Consider the following 27,229-nt stretch of genomic DNA (forward strand, 5'->3'; position numbering starts at 1 on the left):
AGCTTTGAAGGCTTGACAAAAGATTATTTTAAGGATGATGGAGGCCAGTGAGATAGGGAGAATGCAGAGCAGAACATTGAGCTAGTTATTTTTTTTCTCTCATTGTCCTTGTCCAAGTCATTATTTAAAGCTTGTTTATTAGCTTTATACTTCTGCCATCACAAATCCAGAGTCCTAAAGATGTAAAGCAACTACCTCTCCCTTAAAAATGTTGAGGTTCTCCTTTAGGCATGAGTAGCACCCTCAAGGTCATCCTCAGCTGCATTGATCTGCTTCAATACCTTTTCACTGTTTGAGTGTCTAAGCATACACCAAGTCCTTTCTTTTTCAAACTCAGCTTTGTGAGAGCTCCTGCCACCAAGCTGTCGGAGTTTTACTTCATGTAAATGATGAGGTAGTCATTAGAGCTGAGACTTGCACCAGTACCTTGAGTATACATTAAGCACTAGAGGAGAGCAGCTCTTTCTGTCTGTGGTCCGGTGAGCAGCAGTTCATTCCTCCCAGTGAGAGGAATAGGAATTCCTTTATCTGGGAGAATAGCATGGACCAGTAACATTATATTCAGTAACATAATATTCAGTAATTGATTGCTAAGGGTGATCTCATAAATTGAGTTCAGATTACTACCTCCATGAGGTCACAGAAGATATTATTTAGATTCAAGTCTCTTAAAGTACAGGCGAATGATCCAAGAAACATCAACTAGGTGGTTTCTCTTGCTTTCCGCGTTTTCTCAGTGATAGGGAAAACAACATAAATGCCCTCAGAGTAAATACATACTTGAAAATCTGTCTCTCTGCAGAGAAACTTTGGCCTGATGCTTCATGTGGATTATGTCAGTGTGACAGGGATGTAAGCATTGACTCTGAATGTTGCCCTTGTTAAACTGTCCATAATCCTGCTTAGCTGGTTTTTGAGGTATATGACTATCTCCATGTTTCAGGGAAAAGAGAATGTGGCTGTAGTGTAGCAATCCTCCAATTATCCCTATTTGCCAGAACCAACAATCAATCCAGAGATTTCTGAGAGTTATGCCAGCAAATAAAGTCTTCTGATTTCATTTGGGTTAGCTCAGTAAGATACTCTATAAAGTAAATTACACTTCTACAAAATTTATTCCCAATCCTACATAGTAATAATCCTTCAGCATTTTGGCATTACTCTGTATTGCTCTTATTTCTCAGTAAATCTGGGAATGGTTTAAAAAGTCCCTGTAGATTTTTTTTTCTGATATTTTCCCTTAAATATTACAGAAATTTTCCAGCTGAGATATAATAATATTATATCCTTCCAGCCTACTTTCTTGTTCTACTCCAGCAGGCTCCGAATGAACATTTTCTCAGAATGCACACCCAGCTGCACTTTCCTTTCATTGCTTATGACAATCTTCAGAGTGCACAGAAGGTGGGTATTTTTTGTTTGTTTGTTTCTTCTCCCCTCAGACCATATTCTTTATTTGTCATGATCATAACATAATGCTTAAGACCTTCATGATCTCACACAATTTCATTTTTGCATTTTAGTTCAGATGCATAATGAATTCTCTCCCTTTTTGCCTTTCTTCACTAATGTGCTTTCAATTTTTTAAAAAAAGATACATAACTATGTCATTTTTTTCCAATGATGCTGATTGTTTTACCTGCTATTATAATTATGTGACATTCATTTCTGTTTCAGTCTAGTGTCTCTGTTATAGTAGTGAAGGCTGTTATGTTATATATATAATTTTTTAATTCCAGAAGTTACTGAAATTTTGACTAAATAATGGCGGACTGACAGATATGTTCTGCTTAGAGGCCATTGAGATGCTTTGATCTGAACTAGACCTGTAATTTATTTTATTTCACTTCTGACTAAACTCTCCAATGATTAGAAATTAAATGCAGTTCTGACATTAATATTTTTTATTACATGTTTTTAAATAAATCGGTCCCTGAACCAGGATATTTCGTCACATTTGTTTTTTCTTTTCCTCTGTCAATGAAACAGCACTTTCTGTTCTGTAAGAACATAGTTGTTGGAAGCTTCTCACTCTACGGTGGATCTGATAAGGTCTTGTGAGGTGTAGAATTCAGCTGAAATCAAAGAGCAGCCTCATCCCTTTAGGCACCTTGTCTCCAGGGAAGATTCAGGGGATAGAGCAAAGGAAACCCTGGCACTGTTGCGCAGCATGGAGGGCTCCTGCCTGGACTTGGAAGAGGAGCAGAACTGCCTGGGAACTGAGTGCTGCCTCATCCGTTCTGCCCTCCTGATCACTATATCGGGTTTAAGGTACTTAAGTAAAACAAACAACGAGAGAAAGAGGTAAAAGGGCATTCTTGGTGCTCAGATAGTGATGAGAAGGGCAAAAGCATTCTATTGTAAGCCTGAGTGGGATATATAATTACCTAAAGGTGGAGGTAAACAAAAAAGCTGAGTGAAAATTTGTGTCTATTTGAAACGTCTTTCTCTCTCTCTCTCTCTCTCTCTCTCAATTCCCGTCCCCCCCCACTTCTTGTGACATGGGGGGTGGGGCATGACATTTATTTGGTGTACCTGAGTTCAGGAGCCTTTGTAAGTTTAATTTCTTACTGTAATAGATGCATCATTTTGAATACTTGAACTTCTATGAGACTCCCTGTGTAGATAAATGAAATCAAATTTTGTATCTTGTGAAATGGTTATGGTTATTAACAATAGCATTTAAAATTATCTTTCTTCTTTAAAGAAACCCCCGACTATAAGATAAAGCAACTTACAAGTAGGATAGACAGGGCAGCAGTGTTAAACTGCTGTCAGCATCCCAATGTGGCCATATGTCTGACACATAAAGTACACAAAAGAAAGTGCTGAGGATTGGAGCACAGTCTAATGATAAGTAAGGTCTTCTAAACAAGAAGCCTCTCAAGTGAGCAATATACATTCTGTTCTATTTTTCTTACTTTGTGCTGCTTTAAATCAAAGTCCATGAGTCTGCTATTGCTGGGAGGTTGGACATGTTTTCTGCAAGTAAATAGGCCCTCTGCCAAGTAACTAGAGCTCACTCTAGGTAAAGGAAGAACATTGTTCACTAAAATAGTTTGCCTTTTGATGCCAAAGGAAATCAAATTGTAATCAGGGTCTGAGAACGGGCTGAAGTCATAAAGGCTGCCTTGCCTCAGACTTTGGCAGCCTCACTTGTTCCCAGGCATATTAAATGTAATTTACGTTTGCAGAGGGGAGAGGCTTTATTGCACTGGAAATTTGTTTTAAATAACACTTAAGTGAAACACTGTCAGGGGCCAGGGATACACTTCTACTGTCATCTAGGCTGCTGAAAATCCAGAATATGTGTTCATGGGCTTTACCAGATTTGTTCTGAACTCACATCTATGTAAATGGATATATATAGTCAATGCTGATAATACAGTCACATTTCCTAGCTTCTGGTCACCCATGCTGAGTGGAAAATTCATGATGAAAGGCTTATCACAGTTCTAGAAAGTATTCTTACTTCCACTATATTCTGCATGTGAAAATTCATATTAACTCTAGATAATCATCTTTGGATGAAAAATCATAAACACTGTATAGGATGGTAGAGTCACTTCTGTCCTTGATCTGCCACATATAAAGTGGAATCAGTTTTTACTGCTAATTACTGTGTAAAAATTAAAACTTTAGAATTTTGGAAAGTAGCTTCAGGAGCACTTTAAAAAAAAAACAAAAACCTGTTTCTTATTTTTCTAAATGAAATTTATCTTTTGGAACAGTAAAACTTGCTTCTATTTCACCATGGAATTAAAAACTGTTTTAAAAATAGCTTTTCCCAAGAACTGATAATTCTATATTTCAGCATCTTTCTTATAAGTAGCCAGCTGAGAGAAAACATTGTTTTAATTCTTTGTACACTTTTGGATGTGATATTTTTCTTCTAATCTGGCACCATACTGTAAGTTACATTTGAAACTTGTTTTACAGATTTTCACTGAGTCAAAGCAATGGAACCTGCCAACTAAAAAGTAAAAGGGCTTTCATTAACATCTCATTTAAGATCACGTTAAATCCTTTGTTAACAGGTTTATCACATTGAATACAGCATTTGTCAGCAAATTCAATGTGGTTCTGTATGTACGATGTAAAGGGAAATTTGACCCTAAGGAAAATCATAAGGGATAATTAAGCCACCAAAGAAATGTTTGGGTAGCGGCTGTCTTTAAAAAGAGAGTTCCTTTGTTTTGGTCTTTCTGTTGGAAATAATATTGAAACAGCATGCATTCCCCTTAAAATAGCAATATTTGAATTATCTTGCACAGCTCACCTCTGTTTAAGTACCAATTTACATTTGAAGCAATTTAAGATTAACTCTGTTAAAAGAGGAGGACAGATTTTAGATCTTGCCAATTAATTTGGAGGTCTATCATAAGCTTTTAAGAACCTTAAGAATACGTTTTCTGTGTCTCAGTGCTTCAGGGACTAAAATATGTAGACATCTGTCTGAGATGTTTCTTAAAGACCCATCCCTGTATGTATATGTATTTACTTGAGTTTTGAGGATACATACCATCTAAGTGAATAATTTAATGCCCAAACTCCATCACATCAGAGTATTATATAACCTCATGATTAAGCTTCTTCTGGAGGCTACTTTGAACCTGTGTTGTTCATGTGTTCTGTACAAGATATTTAATTTAATTTGACTCAGAGCAGCAGGTCTTAATAAGGGGCAAGGTGTCTAGAAGGTATGACCTGCATTTCTCACTGTTGCCCTGTGTGAGTATAACCTAAAGCACTTAAAAATAGCTTGATGAAAATATAAGCAAAACTTCTTTTCCGGAAGATGGAATCCTTCTTCTTCCAGAAGGGAGATAGAATTTAAATGCATTATCTTCTAAAGAAAATTAATTAGATGGCACTATTGATATTCAATAATTTAAAGGCAACATATCAGGTTTTGTTTTGAAGAAATGTGAGTCAGTAACTGTGTAAGTTCTGAAAGTACATTTATTTATGATATCAGTGGCTATTTTGAGGGGAAAATAATATTTTTCTTTTTACAGCACAACATACAAATAAGAAGACTATCAGCTATAACCCATGGCTGCCCATGGGTTTTCCTAGCTGTAACACATATTTGGAATATATATGGAGAGGGCTGAGAAACTACAAAAGACAAAAGGCTGGCTGAAGAGGTAAATGTTATGACACTCAGGTATGAACTGGGCTTTCTGGCACTTTTGGCAGCCACAGGCACTCATGGTGACTGGACAAATTGCGAGCGATTTTAAAATAGCCTGTGTCAGTGAATTATACTGCATGATGATGGAGCATGGACTTCAAGACCAGCAAAAGTGGTACACTACTAAAAAACAAAACCAGGCTAGGGAAGATATTCCAAAGAGTAACCAGAGAGACCCCCAGGACATGTGTTCTTGTAAGTGTATGTAGAAGTTAAGCTGCTTGGTGAGCTTTCATCTGTGGTTCTTGTGAAGATCCATAGCTCAGATTTGCTCTGAAGTTGGAGAGATGCTTAGAGACAGCCCCACATTCTCTGAAAAAGTCCATACAAAGAGCCTTTCACAATATGACTTCAGGATCCAAGGCTGTCCTCAATATTCCCTTCTCTTGCACTGCACAATCTTGTATCTCACTTTTCAAGTGCACTCAAACTTTCTGTTGCTTTTCTTTTCCTTCCCTTTCAGTCAAACAATGCAATACAGTGTATTCAGATGTTAATAGGACCATTTGTGCATTTCTTGAAATAAGAACAAACAGATGGCTTTAAAATTTTTACTTTTATATGTAGATAGTTGCATAGAGATATTTGTACTTTTGTTATGTTTTCAGCCTTCCCTTTGTATTGTCTTGTAAACATGTCATGAACTTGATCCTTCATTTCTGAAAACAATAGGAGCTGTATGATGACTTCAAGGGAAGCAAGCAAAAGACCCATCTCTTTATTGTTTCAGCTTTCTTAGAAAGAAACTCAACTTGAGGCTTCTTTCAAATAAATACGCATATTGCAAACAAAATAGGAGGAGGATGTATTTCAGTACCCAAACTGTAATTGCTATCCCATACAGTTGTAAGCAGGCTACTGCTAGGAAGCAGGGTGACAGATATGAAAGACCACCCAGCTGAGTGTGAAAAAAAAAAAAGTGTGTAAGAGGTTCAAAACCTGTAGCCAGACTCTACCCTCTCTTCACCATTATCTTGTCTGTAGGTGCTCTTTGGCAAATCAACAGGCAATATCTCACTCTGTGTTTCAGAACTGAACAACTCACTATTTTTCTGCAGTAGGAAATTGGTCCTACTCCTGCAGAGACTGAGCAACCTATCAACTTATACTCCTCTGCTGGATTTAGTTTCTTTCTTTCTACTCAGGAGATTCAAAGCAAATCAGTTCAAATTTAACAGCTGTTCCAACTGTTACACTCTTTCAGAGAAGATGTGTGTGGTAGTTTTAGGCTATGCCTTTAAAATTTAGCTGCAGATTTTGAGCAGAAAAGTAGAAAAATATAAATAAATGACTATTGGGTCTAAAAAGGAAAGCAAAAGATTATTCTAAACAAATTCATTGGATAAATGTTTGGTGTAAGAGAACCTGCATCATAATAATTCTTCACATTTCACTTCCATTCCCATTCCTTTTCTCTTTTCTGATCTTGGCTGTTTTGCTTCACTGAGGAGAAGACAACATACTGGCCTTGAGATAAGCTTAATACTGCTTTCTCTCAGCTCCTCTCTCTCTCAGTACAGGGGGGTTTGGGAGGTCTGGGGGGGTGGGGGTTGGGGGGCACACACAGTGGAGCAGCTTCCCTGGTCTTTCTGACCAGGGTGGTTTCTGTGTTGTTTGCTAATTATAAATATTTGTATAATATTGTAAATACTGTATATTTTGTACATATTCATTGCATTCATTGTAGAGTGTAGTTTTTTATTGTAAATACAGCTTCATTTGCTTCTAACTGAGTTGGTCTGGCTTAAAAGTTAATGCGGGGGGGGGAAACTTCAACCCACCACATTACAAAACAATAATTGGTGCCTATTCAACATGGGGCAATTGCTTGATTAATTCCTGTTCAGATTAAAGAAGCAAAATGAAGCTGTTTTGGGTTGTGTGGCATTTGATATATTCTGCTCTGATGATGATTTTATTTAGAATAAACCAGGTTGGAAGAGACCTTCAAGATCATCGCGTCCAACCTATCAACCAATCCAATCCACCTAAACAACTAACCCATGGCACCAAGCACCCCATCAAGTCTCCTCCTGAAAACCTCCAATGATGGTGACTCCACCACCTCCCCAGGCAGCCCATTCCAATGGGCAATCACCCTCTCTGTATAGAACTTCTTCCTAACATTCAATAAACCTCTCCTGGTGCAGCCTGATTCTGTATAGGTGGTGCATGGCTCTGATGTTAGATAAGATGGGAAGAATTTTGGCATATGAACTGTTCCTTTGGTTTAAATACAAGCTGAAAATGCTGTATGACTGCTGCTTAGGATTTCTTTGCCTTAAAAATATAGTAACGTGACAACCACCTTGATGGCAGAAATATATGAATTTAGCATTCCTGTATCTGAGAGCTATGTGAGCAGCTGGGATTCCAACGTGATTTATTTGCTATGTGTGATTCTGTTGTCAGTAATAATTAATGTGTTCTTGTTAATGGCTTTGCTCAGGGAGAGACGTGTAGCAAATAGGTGTTCTATATTTAGATTTAGCAGGCATAGGTGCAGAAGATGCAGTTCTAATTCAAATATAGAGATTTCTAGTGATGAGGAAGGTACAGAGGCAAGACAAACAGTGAGAGACAGGGAGCTAAGAGTTAATGGCAAGGCAGCCATTTAAAGATCTGTAATATTCGTATTCATTATTCTATGTTATTTAAGAAATCACCCCCATCCACAAGAAGGGCTGGATGGAAGAACCTGGAAACTACAGGCCTGTCAGCCTGACCTCAGTGTCAGGGAAGATTATGGAGCAGATCACCTTGAGGGCAACCACAGCACAACTACAGGATGGCCAAGGGATCTGACCTAGCCAACGTGGATTTAGGAAGAGTCCAATGGCATGAGATTTAACACATCTAAGTGCTGAGTTCTACACATTAGCCACAACAACCCCATGCAGCACTACAGGCTGGGGACAGAGTGGCTGGAGAGTGGCCAGTCAGAAAGGAACCTGGGGGTACTGGTTGACAGTAGGCAGAACATGAGCCAGCAGTGTGCCCAGAGGGCCAAGAAGGCCAATAGCATCCTGGCCAGCAAGAGCAGATAAGTCCTTCTGTCCCTGTACTCAGCATTGGTTAGGCCACACCTTGAGTCCTGTGTCCAGGTCAGGGCCCCTCAGTTTAAGAAAGACATTGAGTTGCTGGAATGTGTCCAGAGAAGGACAACAAAGCTGGTGAGGGGTCTGGAGCAGAAGCCCTATGAGAAGAGGCTGAGGGAGCTGGGGTTGCTTAGCCTGGAGAAGAGGAGGCTCAGGGGAGGCCTTATTGCTGTCTACAACTACCTGAAGGGTGTTGTAGCCAGGTGCAGGTTAGTCTCTTCCCTCAGGCAAACAATGACAGAACAAGAGGACACAGTCTCAAACTGTGCCTGGGGAAGTTTAGATTCAAGGTGAGGAGGAAGTTCTTCACAGAAAGAGTAATTGTCCATTGGAAGGTGCTGCCCAGGGAGATGGTAGAGTCACCGTCGCTGGAGGTGTTCAAAAAGGACTGGATGTGGCACTTGGAGCCATGGTTTAGTTGTCAGGTTTTAGGCAATAGGTTGGACTTGATGATCCCTGAGGTCTTTTCCAACCTGGTGGATTATGTGATTTTGTGATTGCTGCTAAGGGAAGAAACTATTTTGCAGCAGTCAGGCAATCAGATGGCATAGACCTTGTAGTGATGCCTCTAATTAAAACCATCTGAAACTTGTGCACAAGTATACATCTGTGTGTATGTGCATACATCTGTGTTACACCTAAACCCATGCACTTCTCTATGTAAACACCAAGTATAATTTCAAATAATTTTGCTTAATTAAAATATCATTCAGACTAAACAAACATCTGTTACTTCTGCTACAGGAGCAAACACTTTTTCTGTCTTTGTGTTTATCTGAGTTGGAATTAAATATCACATCCCAAATGAGCTGCACTGCAAATAACCAGTTTATATGACATATAGAAACCATAAACAAGCAAATTTTGGCTTTCATCTGCTGAAAATCTAATGGTATGAAACAGCAAAACCAAAAGGAACAGCCTTGCCATGAAATTACAAAGGAAGGAATGATCTTGATAATGCATGATACAAATAAGTGAATTATTTCAGCCAAAGTAAATTTAAGCAAACAAACAAACCAAAAACTGAATCTCAAAACTCTCACTCCATATCAGGTATTAGTTACAAGGAACGTCAGAAGCCATGTCAGACAAAGCATAAAAAAATTGAGACTTAATTTGGAATGCTGTCAAAAGTAAATTTGAAAGTCTATTCAAAGATAAACCCCTCTTTTCACTGTGATGCATTATAATACTGGCTATTAAATTTTTGTTTTTCAAGCTCAGTGGTCCTAAATGAACCCCCAAACTCTTAGTCAGATTTCTTCACTTTAACACTACCATTTGAGTACTGCATTCCTTGAGTGTGATCAGTCTGGATGATAACTAGAAGTTTGCAAAACAGTGGATAATTTTGTAGCAAAATTTTCCACTTTTTCAATGAAAAAGATAAATAATAAGAAAAAAGACTTTCAACAACCATGAGCAATCAGTTCTTATGACACAAATATTTGTGAACAATGAATGGTGGCATTTTTAGGAAAATTGAGTGAAACCATTGAATAGTACCCACAGATACTTTTTGTCTTTCTCTGCGATAATATAGACTTCATCTTCCTATAGTATACAAGAGCTTTATAGTTTGTCTATAACTGCTTTGCAGTTCTGAAAGACACAAGGCAAAACAAGCTCAAAATTTGAAGAAAAAGGATAGCATGTTTTTTCTACTGCATCAAGAAAGGATGAAAAACTGTTGTGTACCTAATATGCAGAGACATCTTAGTATAACAAGATACAGCTTAACTCCTAGAGTCCTTGTTATTTAATCCATTTAGTTCTGCCCAGGGATCACATGAATTTATGGAAACCGCCTGCTACCCTCTTTGTTGACTTCCACCCCTGCTGGGAGATCCCCATCTGTTGGGAAGTGAAACTCTGTCCTGAACTTTACCTCACTTAACAGAGTGCCACATGTAAATCCAACTTCTTAATTTATTACTTTGACAGAGCAGATGGCAATGGGCTTTTAAAAGACTGTTATGTTGCTTAAAACCAGCTACATTTGTAGAAATAATAGTTTTAGCTGTTTGGATGCTAGTGTCTAATTTTTAGGAAAAGAGTCTGACACAGGCAATTAAATTTGTGATCCATCAGTACTTAGTGATGCATCATAATTTAGCTGTTTTCAGAAAACCATATTGTGACCAAATAATCATTCATTAAGGCAGAAAATACTTTTTTAATGGAAATTTGAGACTTGCGTTTGGTGGCTGATATGAGTGACTAGTTTTCTAATAGTCTTAATCACTGGAGTATTTCTTTACTTGTTCATTTAAGCCCATTAATGAAACGTATGATGTTAAGTCTAATATCTACTAACCCTTGATGAATGTTTTGACTTCCAGCATTGTCCTATAAATAACTGTGAATGACATGCACTGAAAATCAAAGAGTGTTATTTTACTGTGATTAAAGAGAACAGGTTCACCCAAGACTTCCTTTGCATCCAGTAAGACCACAGAGAAATTCATTGTTAGCTTGAGTCAGATGCAATGTACTTCAAAATGTCTTGTCCTTAAAAATCATACCCTAAATGCATAATGTAAGTTTTAAAAATAACTTGAAAACTCGACCTCAGACACTGAGTTTGCTTATAGAAGGCATGTAATGGGATAGGGAACATTAAGCACAATCACAGCATCCTGGACTTGAAGACTACAAACACTATAAATTAGTTGTCCTCAAGATCCAGTATAATGGTTTGTTTGTTTTCCTTTTTGTTTATATTCAGTGACATCTGAAAGATTTTTTAGCCCTGAAGAAGGAAATGAAACCTTACATAGCCTATGCTGACTGTGCTTTTCCAAATTAAAATATAAGCTAACTTGATGCTCTGTAAAATTCAAAGAGTGCGGTTTTATCTGATACAACTGGGGTCTTTGATTATGCTCATCTTAGCCATGAATCTTCTGATTATATTATAAGTATTATGGCCAAAGGGCACTGGCTGTTGGCACGATATTTGTGTTCTGTCATGCAACCATGTCGTCTTGTATGGCAGCTTCAGGGTGAGACCTTATATGAAGTGAACAATCTGCATTCTTTGCTGCAAATTAAATTAATACCTCTAATATTCACTTCCTTAATTTTAAGTCAAGTGTTGTAAGGTATTTGAATCTTGTGTTTATGCCATAATATCAGATATTTAGTTTTATAATAGATTTTTGCCTTTCTGATGATAATCAATGCTGTTTAGAAACAGGTATCTGTTCCCAAAGAGATTTCATTATAAACAGTGTGAGCCTCCACTGCACTGTCTGACACTGGTCAAACTTCTGTGATTCAACACCTTGAGTTTATTGATCATCTGGATAATAGTATACCAGGATTAATCTGACTAATCTAATCTCCTTCTACAATAAGGAGACCTGCCTAGTGGATGAGGGAAGGGCTGTGGACATTGTCTACCCAGAATGTAGTAAAACCTTTGACACTGTCTCCCACAGCATTCTACTTCAGAAACTCATGGTAAAAGGCTTGGATAAGTGCAAACTGCACTGCATGAAAATATGGCTGGTAGCAAATGGAGGTACATCTGGCTGGCTATCAATCACTGGTGATGTACCCCAGGGTTTAGTACTGGGGCCTGTCCTCTTTAACACATTTATTTGTGATCTGAATGGGGAGATTGAATGCTCCCTCAGTAAGTTTGCATATTACACCTATTCTGGGTGGCTGTGTTGATCTGCTAGAGGTTAGGGAAGATTTACAGCTGCATCTGGACAGGTTAGACTGATGGGCCAAGGCTAGTTGTATGAAGTTGCTACTTGGAGAAGGACCTGTGATATTGGTTAATAGTTGACTGAGAATGATACAGCAGTGTGTCCAGGCGGCCAAGAAAGCCAATGGCATCCTGGCTTGTATTAGAACCACCGTGGCCAGCAGGAACTGGGAGGTGATTAGAATAGAATAGAATAGAATAGAATAGAATAGAATAGAATAGAATAGAATAGAATAGACCAGACCAGGTTGGAAGAGACCCTCAAGATCATTGTGTCCAACGTATCATCCAACACCACCTAGTCAACTAAACCATGCAACCAAGCACCCTATCAAGTCTCCTCCTGAACACCTCCAGTGATGGTGACTCCACCACCTCCTTGGGCAGCCCATTCCAATGGCCAATCACTTTCTCTGTGTAGAACTTCCTCCTAGCATCCAGCCTAACCCTCCCCGGTACATCTTGAGACTGTGTCCTCTTGTTCTGGTGCTGGTTGCCTGGGAGAAGAGACCAACCTCTGCCTATCTACAACCTCCCTTAAGGTAGTGGTAGAGAGCAATGAGGTCACCCCTGAGTCTCCTCTTCTCCAGGCTAAGCAACTCCAGTTCCCTCAGTCTCTCCTCATAGGGCTTGTGTTCCAAGCCCCTCACCAACTTTTTTGCCCTTCTCTGGACACGCTCCAGCAAGTCAACATCCTTCCTAAACTGAGGGGCCCAGAACTGGACACAGGACTCAAGGTGTGGCCTAACCAGTGCAGTGTACAGGGGCAGAATGACCTCCCTGCTCCTGCTGGCCTGATGCAGGCCAGGATGCCATTGGCCCTCTTGGCTGCCTGGGCACACTGCAGGCTCATGTTCAGCCTACCATCAACCAGCACCCCCAGGTCCCTCTCTGCCTGGTCGCTCTCCAGCCACTCTGACCCCAGCCTGTAGCACTGCATGGGGTTGTTGTGGCCAATGTGCAGAACCCGGCACTTGGATGTGTTAAATCTCATGCCGTTGGATTCTGCCCATCTGTCCAGCCTGTTGAGATCCCTTTGCAGAGCCTCTCTACCCTCCAGCAGATCAACTCCTGCCCCCAGCTTGGTGTCGTCCGCAAATTTACTGATGATGGACTCAATGCCCTCATCCAGATCATCAATAAAGATGTTAAAGAGGATGGGGCCCAGCACTGATCCTTGGGACACACAACTAGGGACTGGCTGCCAACTGGATGTGGCACCATTCACCACCACTCTCTGGGCTCGGCCCTCCAGCCAGTTCCTAACCCAACGCAGTGTGCTCCCATCCAAGACATGGATTATTCCCATCCCCCTCTACTCAGCACTGTTAAGGCCATTCCAGCCTCCCTGGGCAGCCTGTTCCAGTGTTCCATCACCTTCACTGTAAGGAAGTTTCTCCTTATGTTGAGGTGAAGTCTTCTACGTACAAGTTTGAACCCATTGTTTCTTGTCTTATTACTGTGCACCACTGAAAAGAGCTTGGCCCCTTCCACTTGACACCCACCCTTCAGATATTTATACACATTGATCAGATCCTTTCTGTCTTCTCTTCTCAAGACTAAACAGCCCCAGAGTTCTGTCTCTCTTCATAGGGGAGATGCTCAAGTCCCCTAATCATCCTCATGGCTCTCCATTGCAGTCTCTTGAGCAGTTCTCTGTCTTTCTTGAACTGGGGAGCTCAAAACTGGACACCGTATTCCAGGTGTGGTCTCACCAGGGCAGAGCAGAGGTAGAAGAACTTCCTTAGACCTGCTGGAAACACTTTTCTTGATGCGTCCTAGGATACCATTGGCTCTCTGGGCCACAAGGGCACATTGTTGTTCCATGGTGAACTTGCTCTCCACCAGCACTCCAAGGTCTTTCTCCATGGAGCTGCTTTCCAGCAGGGCAGCCCCTAATCTGTACTGGTGCATGTTGTTATTCCTTCCCAGATGCAGGACCCTGCACTTGTCCTTATTGAGCTTCATGAGGTTTGCCTGCACCCAGCTCTCCAGCCTGTCCAGATCTCATTGGATGACTGCACAGACTGACAGGGTGCCAGCCAACACACACACCCCTCCCCCACCCCCCACCCTCCATTTTGTATCATCAGCAAACTTGCTGAGGGTATTCTGAATCCCCTCATCCAGGTCGTTGGTAAAAATATTGAACAAAATTGGACCCAGTACCCATCCCTGGGAAACACCACTGGGTACACACCTCCAAGTTGACTTTGTGCCACTGATGACAACCCTCTGAACTCTGTTTTTGAGCCAGTTTTCAATCCACCTCACTGACCAGCCATCTATGCCACATTTCCTGAGTTTTTTTATGAGGCTATTATGGAGACAGTATCAAAAGCCTTACTGAAGTCAAGATATATGACATCCACTGTTCTTCCCTCATCTACCCATCTGGTCATCATTTCATAGAAGGGTATCAGATTAGTCAGACAGAGTCTCCCCTTGGTAAATCCACATTGGCTACTACTCATACCCTTCTTGTCTTCTATGTGGTTAGAAATACTAAGTATTATGAAATACTTCTTCCCTGAAAGGGTTTTCAAACATTGAAATGGCGTGCCCAGGGCAGTGGTGGAGTCACCATCCCTAGGAGTGTTCTAGCAGTGTGGACCTGGTGCTTAGGGACCTGGTATAGTGTTGACCCTTCAGTGATGAGCCAAGGGTTGAACTGGAAGACCTTTGAGGTCTCTTCCAACCAGATATATTCTTTGATTCTGTGATTCTGAGGACACGTTTGTCTTTCAGTGTAGTTTCCTTTAATATACAGTAGATTTTAAATTTTAGTTCATATGTTGTAACATCCTTAAGCATTAGCATTATGGTGATTGTTTGATTTTAGTTTTAGATAATCCAATGGCATGAGATTTAACACATCCAAGTGCTGGGTTCTACACATTGGCCACAACAACCCCATGCAGTGCTACAGGCTGGGGACAGAGTGGCTGGAGAGTGGCCAGGCAGAAAGGGACCTGGGGGTACTGGTTGACAGTAGGCTGAGCCAGCAGTGTGCCCAGAGGGCCAAGAAGGCCAATGGATCCTGGTCAGTATCAGGAGCAGTGTGGCCAGCAGGAGTAGGGAAATCCTTCTGCCCCTGTACTCAGCACTGGTTAGGTCACACCTTGAGTCCTGTGTCAGGTTCAGGGCCCCTCAGTTTCAGAAAGATTTTGAGTTGCTGGAATGTATCCAGAGAAAGGCAACAAAGCTGGTGAGGGGTTTGGAGCTCAAGCCCTATGAGGAGAGGCTGAGGGAACTGGGGCTGCTTAGCCTGGAGAGGAGGATGCTCAGAGACCTTATTGCTGTCTGCAACTACCTGAAGGGTTTTGTAGCCAGGTGATCTCTTCTCCCAGGGAACCTGTGACAGAGCAAGAAGACAGTCTTAAGGTGGGCCAGGGGAGGTTTAGGCTAGATGTTAGGAAGAAGTTCTTCACAGAAAGAGTGATTGGCCATTGGAATGGGCTGCCCAGGGAGGTGGTGGAGTCACCATCACTGGAGGTGTTCAGGAAGAGACTGTACAGGGCACTTGTTGCCATGGTTTAGTTGATAAGATGGTGTTGGGTGATAGGTTGGTCTTGATGATCTCAAAGGGCTTTTCCAACCATGTCAATTCTGTGATTCTTGAGTTAATAACAGCAACCTAAGGACAATCTCCTGTATAAAAACTCCCAGGGATATAAACCTGGTGGCATATTGCTTTGAAAACACTTCTTGCAATAGGATACGCAGAAAAGTAATGCACTAGAGTAAAAGCCAGAGAGCTTGTCTTCTGTTCTAACAAATATCCTAAGGAAAATCTAAGGAAAACCGACTGGAGTTTTTGCTTTAGCTATAACCTCAAGAACACAATCCTTGTCAAGGCAGCTCCAGTGAAAAGGGTACCAATGATCTTTTTCAGCCCTATTCCTGCTGCCTATAAAAATGATAGGAAATCACCAGATAATTAGTGGATATGTATAACATAATCCAGCTGATAATCTAGACCACAATGGGAGGCAGTTTAGGTAGTATGAGGAGCAAAGAGGCCTGGGAAAAGGAAAACAGCCAAGTCCCTCTGGTGCAAGTTGTTCTGGCATCCGCATACACACAACTCTTGCTTGAACAATCTAACAATGGTTGGTTTATGATGGAATAAAAATGCTTGATCTTTCTTGGTTTTGAAAGCCTACAGGCTGAACTTTAGTGGTGGGAAAGCATTATTACTTAATATGAAGAAAAAAGGTGGAATCAGAACCTTATTATTTTTCCTTACATTGTCTAGGATTAGAATTGTCTCCTTCTTTGGAATTTATACTGCAAACAAATGTAAAAAAAGCAGCATGTATTATTTACATAAAGAGAGAATTATAACCACTAATGAAAGTTAATGCCACATGGTATTTAAAGAAGAAAGAAAAGAAAATCCCCAATATGATTGCACAAGGATTTGAAAAATCCCTTATGTCAGTAAGCCAGACACTTCCTTCCATCTGTGGTTATGTGTAGGCAGTTTATGGTATTTTGGTAATTTTGACCTTTGTTTAACCACATAGCTATGTGTCAATATAAGAAGGAGTTTAAACAAGTAAAGTGATCACTCTGTACAGCTAGTTAAAATTCATGGCTAGCAGAGAACAGATCGGCACAGGAAAGCCCTCAGCTTGTCCACATACTGGTACCATACCACCAGCAGAGCGCCTTTTATTCAAGCTTCTCCCTGTGGTTGCTCCCAATTCTTTTGCAAATCTTCCTCTTCTCTCACAACTTTATAGCCCATTGATGACTTTCTGTGGGTAGCTTGAAACATCCGGGTAGCAATCTTTCCATCGATGTCCTTCACCTTTCCATGAAACAATATTGTGAAGGCTGCTGGCAGGGCCACTGCAGAACCCAGAAGGAAGAATGGAGCTGGTTAGCAAGTATATTCATTACCCACACTCAATTAGGGGTAAGTGAAGGTGAAGGAGCTCAGGACCTTGTTTTGCGAACCTCAGGAAAAAAGTTCCTGTGATTGTTACATCATGTTTCATTAGACTCATTCAGTTTAGGCAATGCTGATTTCCTCCTGGATGTCAGACTTACCACTCCTATCACTACCAGCTGCCACTTTTACAGGAGGTTTTGCAGTAGATTTGGTCAGAGATGGCTGAGTTCACACATCCAGAGCTGTTGACCTGTCAGTGGGAGGAATGTCTGAAAAGGGTACATGCAATTAATTTACAGGTGTTTCATATTTAAATTAATGTAATAGATTTTAATAGAGAGGATTACTGTTCTGCAGAGTTTTGAAGGCATTAGATAGCTGGCATAAAGCTCCCTATTGAACTCTGAATTTAAATATTATTTAAGGAATTCCTGTATTTCTAGAGATTTATCTGAAAAGCTTTCAGTAAAGACCTTTTTGCTTTAGGATAATCAAGCACTGTGAGAAAAGGAAGTGTGGAAGGAACCTTTTGCTATTTTTTTTCTAAACACCCTAATCATGCCAGGAGATTTAATTAGGAGGTTTACAGCTGCAATATATATTTTTTTTCCTTTTCTTTGAGCATCTGATGATGTTTAATGATAAGCAAAGGAAGTTGTAGCATATTCTTCTCTTGTATTTGTGTTATTCAATGTGTAACAGTGTACCTAAATGGCACATACTAAGTCAGAGATAGTTATTTTACTGAGATCTGTTGGACTCGACTGATGTTTGTTTAAATTTATTATTATTGTACCAGCCATGCCCCGCATGTCATATTCCTCACTGCAGACTGTGACTGTGGGAGGTATCAGAACTACCAGATTTTAGCAAAATCTGGGCAAAATTTTGCTCTATATGCTCCAATTTCATGCTAATATTCCAATGTTAGTGTATCAAAATTAGGTACTTCAATGTTATAAAAGATGCGTGTTTTATTGTTATGTTCTGTTTTACAGCTGCTGTATTAATTTTTTAAACATTTTGTGCAGAGCTAGAGAATTGAGCCCTTTTTTAGAGACTGAAAGTTTCTTAGCAGATTATTAAAACATGTTTACAGACATGGTTGTCTGACACCTACTTCTTGTCCCCACACCCCACTAAAAATATCCCCAACCCCCCAAAACTGAAAGTGCAAAAAAGCAGCACTCCTAGTGTAACTTGCATTGTATCATGTCTCCCTAAAATTTTGTCCTGATTTAATAACACATCTACCTCAGTATAATCTGTGTCATGTTGCTGTTCTGTGACAATAGATCTGTGGCCTCAAAAGATGAATTTCAGATCCATTCAGGTGGCAAAGCAGCAACAGAATGATATGCCAACCTATTACCTGCAGAACAGTAAATATGTCAAGTGATGAGGCTGATTCACAGTCAGTATTGATAGGACATGAACTTATGAGTTAGTGTACAAACATGTCTGACCTCTTAAACTATAACTGTTTTTCTTCAGTGTGTGCTGAAGAGCAACAATAACTATTAGTCTGTTCTTATGGAGAGTATATTACTGGCAGGTGCTCCGTGTCTCTCCAGAGAGCAGCTTTGGTACAAAAATGATTAACTGACTGAGATAGCAGTTTAAACACACACACACAATTACTGTGTGCTATTCCAGAGAAGATAGTGTATGTAATATTAGTTAGGATGGGGAGCTACATCAGTATTGAGAATCAAGTACTGAGAGAAAATCATTAAGTCTCAGTCTACAGTGCAGGAAAATGCTTTTCTTTATGTTCACAGTAATTTTCAGAAGAGAAACAAAATGATAAATTTACTGAAAATTTTATTTATGTGTCTATCAAGATAATGTGCACAAAAAAATTCTAAGCCATACATTACTTACTGGAGAGTAGGATGAGGTTATTATTGATCAAAATATAAGTAATTAAGAACATGATAGAAATCCCAACCTTTTAAAATACTCTTTGTAGGAATGTGCTTTCACATTTCAATATTGTCATTTTGTCAAAAAAATCCATTACATGCATTTAAATTAGAATAATATGTTTCCATTTTCAGACCAAATAACTGTTAGAAACTTGCTAATAGTATCTGTTTAGTACTAAATGATTAATAAAAAAATCATGTTTAAGGCAATCCATTTATTTAGTAGCATCTATGTATTACATATGAATGGATCCTGCTCTGAAGAGAAAGCACATGTATATGTTTCCCTTATGGAAATCCTTCAGTAAATTCCTGGAGGATGCATATTTCATTGATTGACATCTGTCCACACTTAAAACAAAAGGCAAAACAAAGGGAAAAAGATTCCCTGTGGCACATTCCCTGGGGACTAGGGAATTTCTTTCTTTTGTCTGTTCTGGGTGTAAACAAGACATCTCACCCTTCCAAACTAAAGCTTTTGCTCCTGAAATTAGAGATACTTTGTGCTTCTTGTCACATCCCAGCTGTCTGCGAAGAAAGGTCCTCTGAGAACCTTCTGCTTATCTTGCTTTACTTTGAAACCTGTTCAAAGGAAAGAAGAAAGATCCCACTTAGCTTAGTTAGCTTGAGACCAGATCATTTAGTTTGCTTATGGAAAGGCTTCCCTTTAAAGATAAGAGCCCTTAGAATGTATCAGATAATGCAAGTTAAACTTTTGGGTTGTATGTCTTACTGTCGGTCTAAGTACTTCCGTGGCTGTCTGCTCTAGCATGTGAGCACATCACAGTTAGTCACTTCTGTCATTTTAGCATCCCTGTGAGATAAGAAAATATCTTTATTTTGTGCCTGGGGAACTTAATCACAGTGTGGGTGAGGAATCTCGCCTTAAGTCAAATGCAAAATCTGTTGGAAGTTCTGTGGTTGATCCAGGGTACTAAAACCAAGTCTGCTGTCCCAGAACAGTGCTGTTTCTACAAAACAACCCTTCTCTTACTCTTTTCAGCTGTTAACAACTAGCAATGCTTTTCATTGAGAATCCTGTTCAAATAATGCACAGACCTGAATGAGCAGCAGTGCTGATTAAGTAGAGGTACAGCATTTTAAGACACTACTCACACCACATACAGGCACATTTTAATAAGATTTGGAGTGTATGCATTCTTGAATGATGTGACTACATATTAAGGGCTTAGCCTTATGAACACATTTTTGTAGTTTCTAAGGCACAACAGAATATGTTCCCTTAGAACTCAGATTAAGAAAAAACACAATACCAACACATTTTATCATATTTTTTATATTAGAATATGTAATGATTTACCAAGATTCAGTTGATCCATCTACCGTAAACTGGTAATATGATGATTTTATCACTGAATTTGCACAGTTGTAATGCAGCCATTCTGGGATCAAAGAGCATCTCCTCCAGTGAACGGGACCAGGAGCCACAGTTTCAGAGATTGCATTGTGTTGAAAAGGACCCTCAAAGATCATCTTGTCCAACACCCCTGCAGATAGCAAGGACACTTCCAACTAGATCAGGCTACTCAGGGCCACATCAAGTCTGATCTTAAATGTCACCAGGAATAGGGCCTCAACCACATCCCTGAGCAACCCCGGGATTTTTTTCACAACTCTCACTGTGAAGAACTTCCTCCTTTTGTCCAACGTAAATCTACCCTACTCCAGTTTAAAACCATTGCTCCTCATCCTATCTCTACAAGCCTTTCTAAACAGTCCTTTCTCAGCCTTCCTGTAGGTCCCTTCCCATTTTGAAATGTAGCTATAACGTTTCCTCAGAGTCTTCTCTTTTCCAGACTGAATAGTTCCAATTCTTTCAGGCTGTCTTCACAGGAGAGGTGCTTCAGCCCTTCGATCATCTTTGTGGCCCACTGGATCCTCTGGACCCACTCAGCAGGTTCATGTCTGTCTTTTGTTGGGGGTCCCATAGCTGGACACAATATTCCAGGTGAGGTCTCACCAGAGCAGAGTAGAGCAGCAAAATCACCTCTCTAGATCTTCTAGCCATGCTTCTTTTGATGCAGTCTAGCATGCAATTTGCCTGCAAGTGTGCATTGTTGGCTCATGCCCAGCTTCTCATCTACCCTAGATCCTTTTCTTCAGGGCTGCTCTCAATTTCATCACCCCCCAGCCTGTATTGATATTGAGGGGTAGGTAGCACTTTGGCTTTTCTTTGCTGGTTGATGTAAAAGCTCTTTTTTGTTATTCTTTGTATCCCTTGCCAGGTGTGGTGGGTTGAAGTTCCCCCCCCCCCCAGCATTAACTTTGCCAAACCAACTCAGTTAGAAGCAAATGAAGCTGTATTTACAAGCAAAATCTACACTCTACAATGGAATGCAATGAATATGTACAAATATACAGTATTTACAGATATTTACAATTAATAAACTGCACAAGGACCCCCCTGGCCAAGGACCAGGGGAAGCTACTAGCTTCTCCCTCCCTGCCTCTCCCTTCACCCCCCTGTACAAAAGGGACAAGAGAAAGGAGCAGAGAAGTTAGATTTAGTCAAGGCCAGCTGAAAGCACATTGTCTCTCCTGAGTGAAGCAAAACCAGCCAGAGAGAGAAGAGAAAAGGGGAAGAATTGTTATGGTACAGCTTGTCTTATTCCAGATATGTATCCAAAGAATTTGTTTAGAATAATCTTTTGTTTTCCTTTTTACACCCAATAGTGATTTATTTATATTTTTCTACTTTTTCTGCTCAAAATCTGTAACTAAATTTTACAGCCTAAAACCACCACACCAGGTTCAGCTCTAGCTGTACCTTGGCCTTCCTGACTTAATTTCTAAACAACTGGATGATGTCTGTATACTCCTCCTAAGATATCTATCTGTGCAGTTTCCTCTTGCTCTTTATTTTGACCAGCAGGTCTCTATTGAGCCATAATGGTGTCTTCTCTTCCTTGTCTGATTTCTTACACATGGGGATCAAGAGCTCTTGTGATTTAAGAAAATGCCCTTAAAGATCTGCCAGCTCTGCTCTCTCCCCTGTCTCTGAGGATTCTTTCCCATGGGGTCCTAATGACAATTCTCTAAGGAGCTGGAAGTTTGTCTTCCTAAAATTTAGGGTCCTGAGGGTCCTGACTATACCCTTGACTGTACCATATGCCTTAGGCTACAAACTCAACCAGTTCACAATCACTGTAGCCTAGACTGCCCCCACTATTGACATCACTGATGAGTTCACTTGCATTCATGATCATCAGGTACAGTACGGCATTTGCTTGTGCAGGGCTGTCTAGTAGCTGGCTCATGAAGTTATCATCGAAGCATTGCAGGAATCTCTTTTATTGCCTGCAGCTTGCTGTGCTATTTTGCTGGCAGATGCTGTAGTAGTTGAAGTCCCTCCAGCAGGACAAGAACCTGCAAGCATGGAGCCTCCTGTAGCTGGAGTAGGAAGACTTCATCCATGAGCTCCCCTTGATCAGATGGCCTGTAGTAGATGCCAACCACAAGGTTTCCTGTGTTGTCTTTGTCTCTGTTTCTTATCCCTAAACTTTCAACCTGTTCATGGCAGTTCTTCAGGGACAGTTCTTCACATTCAATCCATTTCCTGACACAGAGGTCATCCAGAATGCAATACTGTGATTGTAGACTAACTTCTCCTGTATGCTTAGCAAGAGCTAGTGAGAGCTAGGACTGATTCTTTAGTGGTGCAAATATTTTTTCAATTTAAATTAGACTTGGATATCATCTATGGCAATCCATGAATTCAGATAAGAGAAGGTATGTGAAGCCATTTCTTTGTTTCTTCATGTCTGCTGGAATTACCAGTAACAATGAGAAACAGAATGATAGGAACTGAGCTGAGCTTGGTTACAGCAGATCAACATCTGGTGCAGAAGCCCAGCCCTGTATAATTGTCTGTGTGAGTGACATGGAAAGGTGGACGGCATGGTCTGTGTTTTCTCCTGGGTTGCAGCTGGGAAGGTTACCAGCGTCTCTGTATGTAGTGACTGTGGCAACTGGTGGTGTCTGTGCTTGTCACACTACTTATACTAAGAATCTGTATAGTGGGATACAGAAACTGATACCCAAATGTTCAGGCACCCTCATGAAAGTGTTTTGAGATTAGAAGTGAGGTTCAGAAGGAAAATGAAGTACTGGCATTTCTGTTTCATTTTGGGGTGCCTATAGTTACATGTCTGTCTATCTATCTATCTATCTATCTATCTATCTATCTATCTATCTATCTATCTATCTATCTATCTATCTAATCTATCTATCTATCTATCTAATTTGTCTCTTCTTCTACACTTAGCAAAACAAAGGTCAAAATTCTAGAGGATCATATTCTCCTACAGTCTTTGGAGTCTCACTTATTCAGGTACTTAGATAAAATTTACTACAAATGTAAGAAGAGTATCATAAACAATCTTTTTACACTTTTCTGTCACACACACTTTGTTTCTTTGTGCTAGTAGATGTTCTGCTTTTTTAACCTCCAAACTATTGCAATTACTAGCTCCTCGGCTGACAGTGACAAGAGCATTGTAAATATTTTGTTTAATGAAAGATTGCTTTCCTAGGCTATTTGTCTACTATTAGACACTGGACTAAGCAATCAGGATGTCTTGTTTCTACCACTGCCTGACTGCCTGGCAAATTTAGGATTTTAGGATTTCAGTGTCTCATATTCTACACTTCATGCTTAATACCACCTGTGCTTTCCATAATCTTTCTGGGACAGTTTAGATGACCTAAGCTGAGTTTCCTAACATGGTTCTTATCTTGTGAGGTATGGGATGTTATTATGTTATACTTTCCTCTACAGCCTCACTCAGATCCTTCAAAAGCACTGCTTGCTTTGGATAGTTTGTGGTTGCCTTATCATCTCATTTAACAAGATACTTCCCCAGTAAATAAGCTTACCCACTATAGACAGTGAATACTTGTAACTGGTGGTATGTAAGAGTTGGCAAAACCAAATACTTTGATCACAAAGCAAGACACTGCAGTTCTATGCACCCCCAGGACTCAGTTCTGAATTACAGCATCTATTTCACATTACATATAAAAGAATGATTATTTACTGAATTAGCTCTGCTCTGCCTGACTGATTTTGGCAGTGTGGAGAAATTTGCAGTGATGTCAGCGAATGCAGGAGATTCTAATTATATCTAAATATGCAACATTTTTGTTAGACTTCAGGTTTGCAAAACTGTTACTGATTCCCTCCCTCCCCCCCCAGCCCCCCCTTCCTACTATGAGATAATTGACTGTGTTTTCTATATTGCCCTGATATGTTGGACCTGAAATGCAATTAAACTATGCCATTTGTACTCTAGATAAGGATCTGACTCAGCAAATAAAGTAGAAAGCATGATTTGGAGATAATACTCTGAATGATATCATTCTACAGAGGTATTTCAGAGTGGATTTGCTTAGCCTATTTTGGACCTGCAAACTTTCCATATAGATTCAAAATTCTGAGAATTTATAAAGGAAGAGTTAGAAGGGAAGCTTACCTAGTACAAAAGAAAAAAAGCATGAGAATTCCTGGTGTGCAGCCATTAGATACCTGAACCTGTTATGCAATAGTGATTTATTGTGGGAATGAATAAGAAAGATTGTGTGTATAAATCAGTGTTAGCTAAGTTGTGGCTCAACTTCAAAGCCTTCACACTTCCTTCCCTCTACTTTTTACTCTGCTCTACAGCTTCTTTTTCCAGTAAAAACTGCCTTTCTTCTTCATCTATGAGTTAGTCAAGATTTGCTTTCTTGGGTACTTTATAAACAGCAGAGGTTTTGACTACTTGCTTTAGAGTCTGCATTAATATCCTGCTTGGGAATGCTATAGATATGCTGTGACATGAGGCTGAGAGTTGTTGAACTGATTTCAGAGGACAGATTCTTTGCTCTGAAACAACAAAAGGCCATATCGTAGGGTAGCCATTAAAAAAACAACAACACCCAAACAACCATAAAGCAAACCAAAACACCTTAAAATGGCACAAAAGAAATAGGGTTTCTTCATGTAGCACCAGATGCCCAGCTGTCTACAGTCCTCTACAGATGGACTTGGCAGAATGCCTGAGCAATAATTACCAAAGTCTTCTAACTTTTCTTTAGTTAAATGAAGCAACAAATGAAAGAAAATTGTTCATTGTAGAACAACACCAGAATATTAAAGTGGGTGATATTACAATAAACAAATACAAGCTTTTTTTTTTCTTGCTGTTTTGGTTTTTTTTTTCCCCTTGTTAGACTTCAGTGAGTTCAAAGATGGCCTAGGGGTGGGGTTTTCTGATGGCAGGAGGAAATGGTTCTGAGAGACTCAAGGCCCTTTGGAGTTGGAAGAGTATTTTCTGTCTCTTACCATCGTTTTTTAGCAAAGGACAAACTAATGCACATGTAAGCATGCAACCATGACAACAGTGCAGGAAGAAAAAGCTTCATTAACCCACAAAATTGCTGAAATTACTATTCTCATAGGTATCCACTGAAGAGATGCTGTTTTCCCTAGGCTGAATTTCTGTTATTTGTCCAGACTGTAGACTTCTTTTAACAACTTGTGCTCAATTTCCTGTCTTTAACAGATACTTTCTCAAACAGCTATGCCCATCTTGAAACTCAAAGATGTGATTTCAGGTCATAGAAACCTATTAATGAAAACTTGAGTTGTGTAGTTGTTAAGCCTAGTTTTTGGCAGCACCTCAAAATCTCACCAAGACACTGTTCCTGGGAGCAATGCTAATGTTGGTCCACCTTTATTACTCATCAACCTGGTTTGTTTTGAACTGCTGCAGGTGAGCCTGTGTGAATCCCAATGTCATGTTTAAGTTGCATTATAGGTAGGCACTTTGCCACAAGTTTTACCTGTTTACTTACCACTTTCCATTGGTATGTAGACAGATAAAAACCAACAACAACAACAACAAAAACCTTCATGATTTTGGTGGCTATCTGCATCTGTATCTGCATCTCTATCTGTATGTCTGAAGTCCTTACATACAGGAAAACCTTTCCATTTACTTTCGCAAGGTAAAGGGCAGTTATGAGTAGAGGATCGTCTATCTCTGCACGTTTTACATTTAGTCAGATCTTTTGCAGAGAGCTGTTTTAGCTTTCTAGAGGGCAGTATATGGCATGGTCTTCCCAAAGACCTTAATTTTGCAGATTTTGTTTTATTTTTCTGCCATCACAGAATAGATTGAGTTCATGTGACATGTTTCCTAACCAGAGACAGAATCATAGCATTATAGAAGGGACTTAGAGTAGTATAGAAGGGACTACAGAAGGGATCACAGAAGTGAAATTACTTTTTCAAAACCAGACAACTAAGAAGCAGCTACAGATGAGATGGAACAGAGTAGGTTATTTTGGTGCTATGATTGCCCTTTTATCACTTGTAGGAAATTCTATGGGAAGGTATTTTGAAGGAAATCTGGTTTGTGTGTTCCCCCTCCTCCCCATATCTATTTGTCATTCTTCTCTTCCTCAGCCTTATTGATGCTATCAGATTTTGGTATAACTTGATCCCATTCTTGTCTAGTGTTACTCAGGCTGCCTGTATGATGCATCTTGTGAGCCAGATTGAGCATTTCATCTTCCAGGTCATAACTTAAAAGTTTAAATAATAAATGGGATTACTATGATCCCTGGAGTAACTGCTGGCCAGGTCTCTACAGGCTAATGCATTGGCATTTATCAAAGAATCACAGAATCACCAAGGTTGGAAGAGACCTCAAAGATCATCAAGTCCAACCTGTCACCACAGACCCCATGACTAAACCATGGCACCAAGTGCCACATCCAGTCCCCTCTTGAACACCTCCAGGGATGATGACTCCACCACCTCTCTGGGCAGCACATTCCAATGGCGAACGACTCTCTCAGTGAAGAATCATTAGGCTTTGCTTACTCTATTTGTTTGCTCCCTATTTCTATCACAAAATTCCTATAGTTTTGGTTCTAGCTGTGAGTAATGAGAGTTAAGAAATTTAATTCATTGCTTGTCAGCTCAGTACCTTCATGTCCTTCTTGGAAACTGTTGCCAACAGGAAAGGTTAAGAGCTGTGTAGTAATAAGGTCATAAACCAAAGAAGGACAGCAATAGAAGGTGGAGAACCATAGTATGGATATCTGGGAAAGCTGAAATAGTAAAAGTTTTGCTTTATGGAATAACATCAGTGTCAATGATATCAAGAGGAAATGGAAGCAGTTAAGAGAAAAGGATATCATGAGAAGAAAAAAATGTTGGGCATAGAAAGAATCCAGGATTGTGTTCAATTAAACCTGTACTGTGCATCTAGTCAAGACACCTCTTCAGAGGTTGAAAAAAAGATAATTAATTGGATAACTATGTTTAACAGATGACATTCTACTTCATTTAAATAAAAAAACCCCAACAAACAATAA

At 39.9% G+C, this 27,229-nt stretch overlaps 1 long non-coding RNA gene across 1 annotated transcript in view; it reads left to right on the plus strand.

The window, feature by feature from the left end:
• Nucleotides 1-2,018: 2,018 nt before the first annotated feature.
• Nucleotides 2,019-27,229, plus strand: part of LOC137458000 (uncharacterized) — a 31,581-nt gene continuing 6,370 nt past the window's right edge. The window contains exons 1-2 of the long non-coding RNA XR_010991560.1: nucleotides 2,019-2,271; nucleotides 5,019-5,150. This is a non-coding gene — a long non-coding RNA (uncharacterized lncRNA). The remainder of the gene's footprint in view (nucleotides 2,272-5,018; nucleotides 5,151-27,229) is intronic.

The sequence above is a fragment of the Melanerpes formicivorus genome, unplaced genomic scaffold (genome assembly GCF_026170545.1).
Source record: "Melanerpes formicivorus ecotype bairdi unplaced genomic scaffold, bMelFor1.0.p_v2 SCAF_1, whole genome shotgun sequence".
Lineage (NCBI taxonomy): Eukaryota > Metazoa > Chordata > Aves > Piciformes > Picidae > Melanerpes > Melanerpes formicivorus.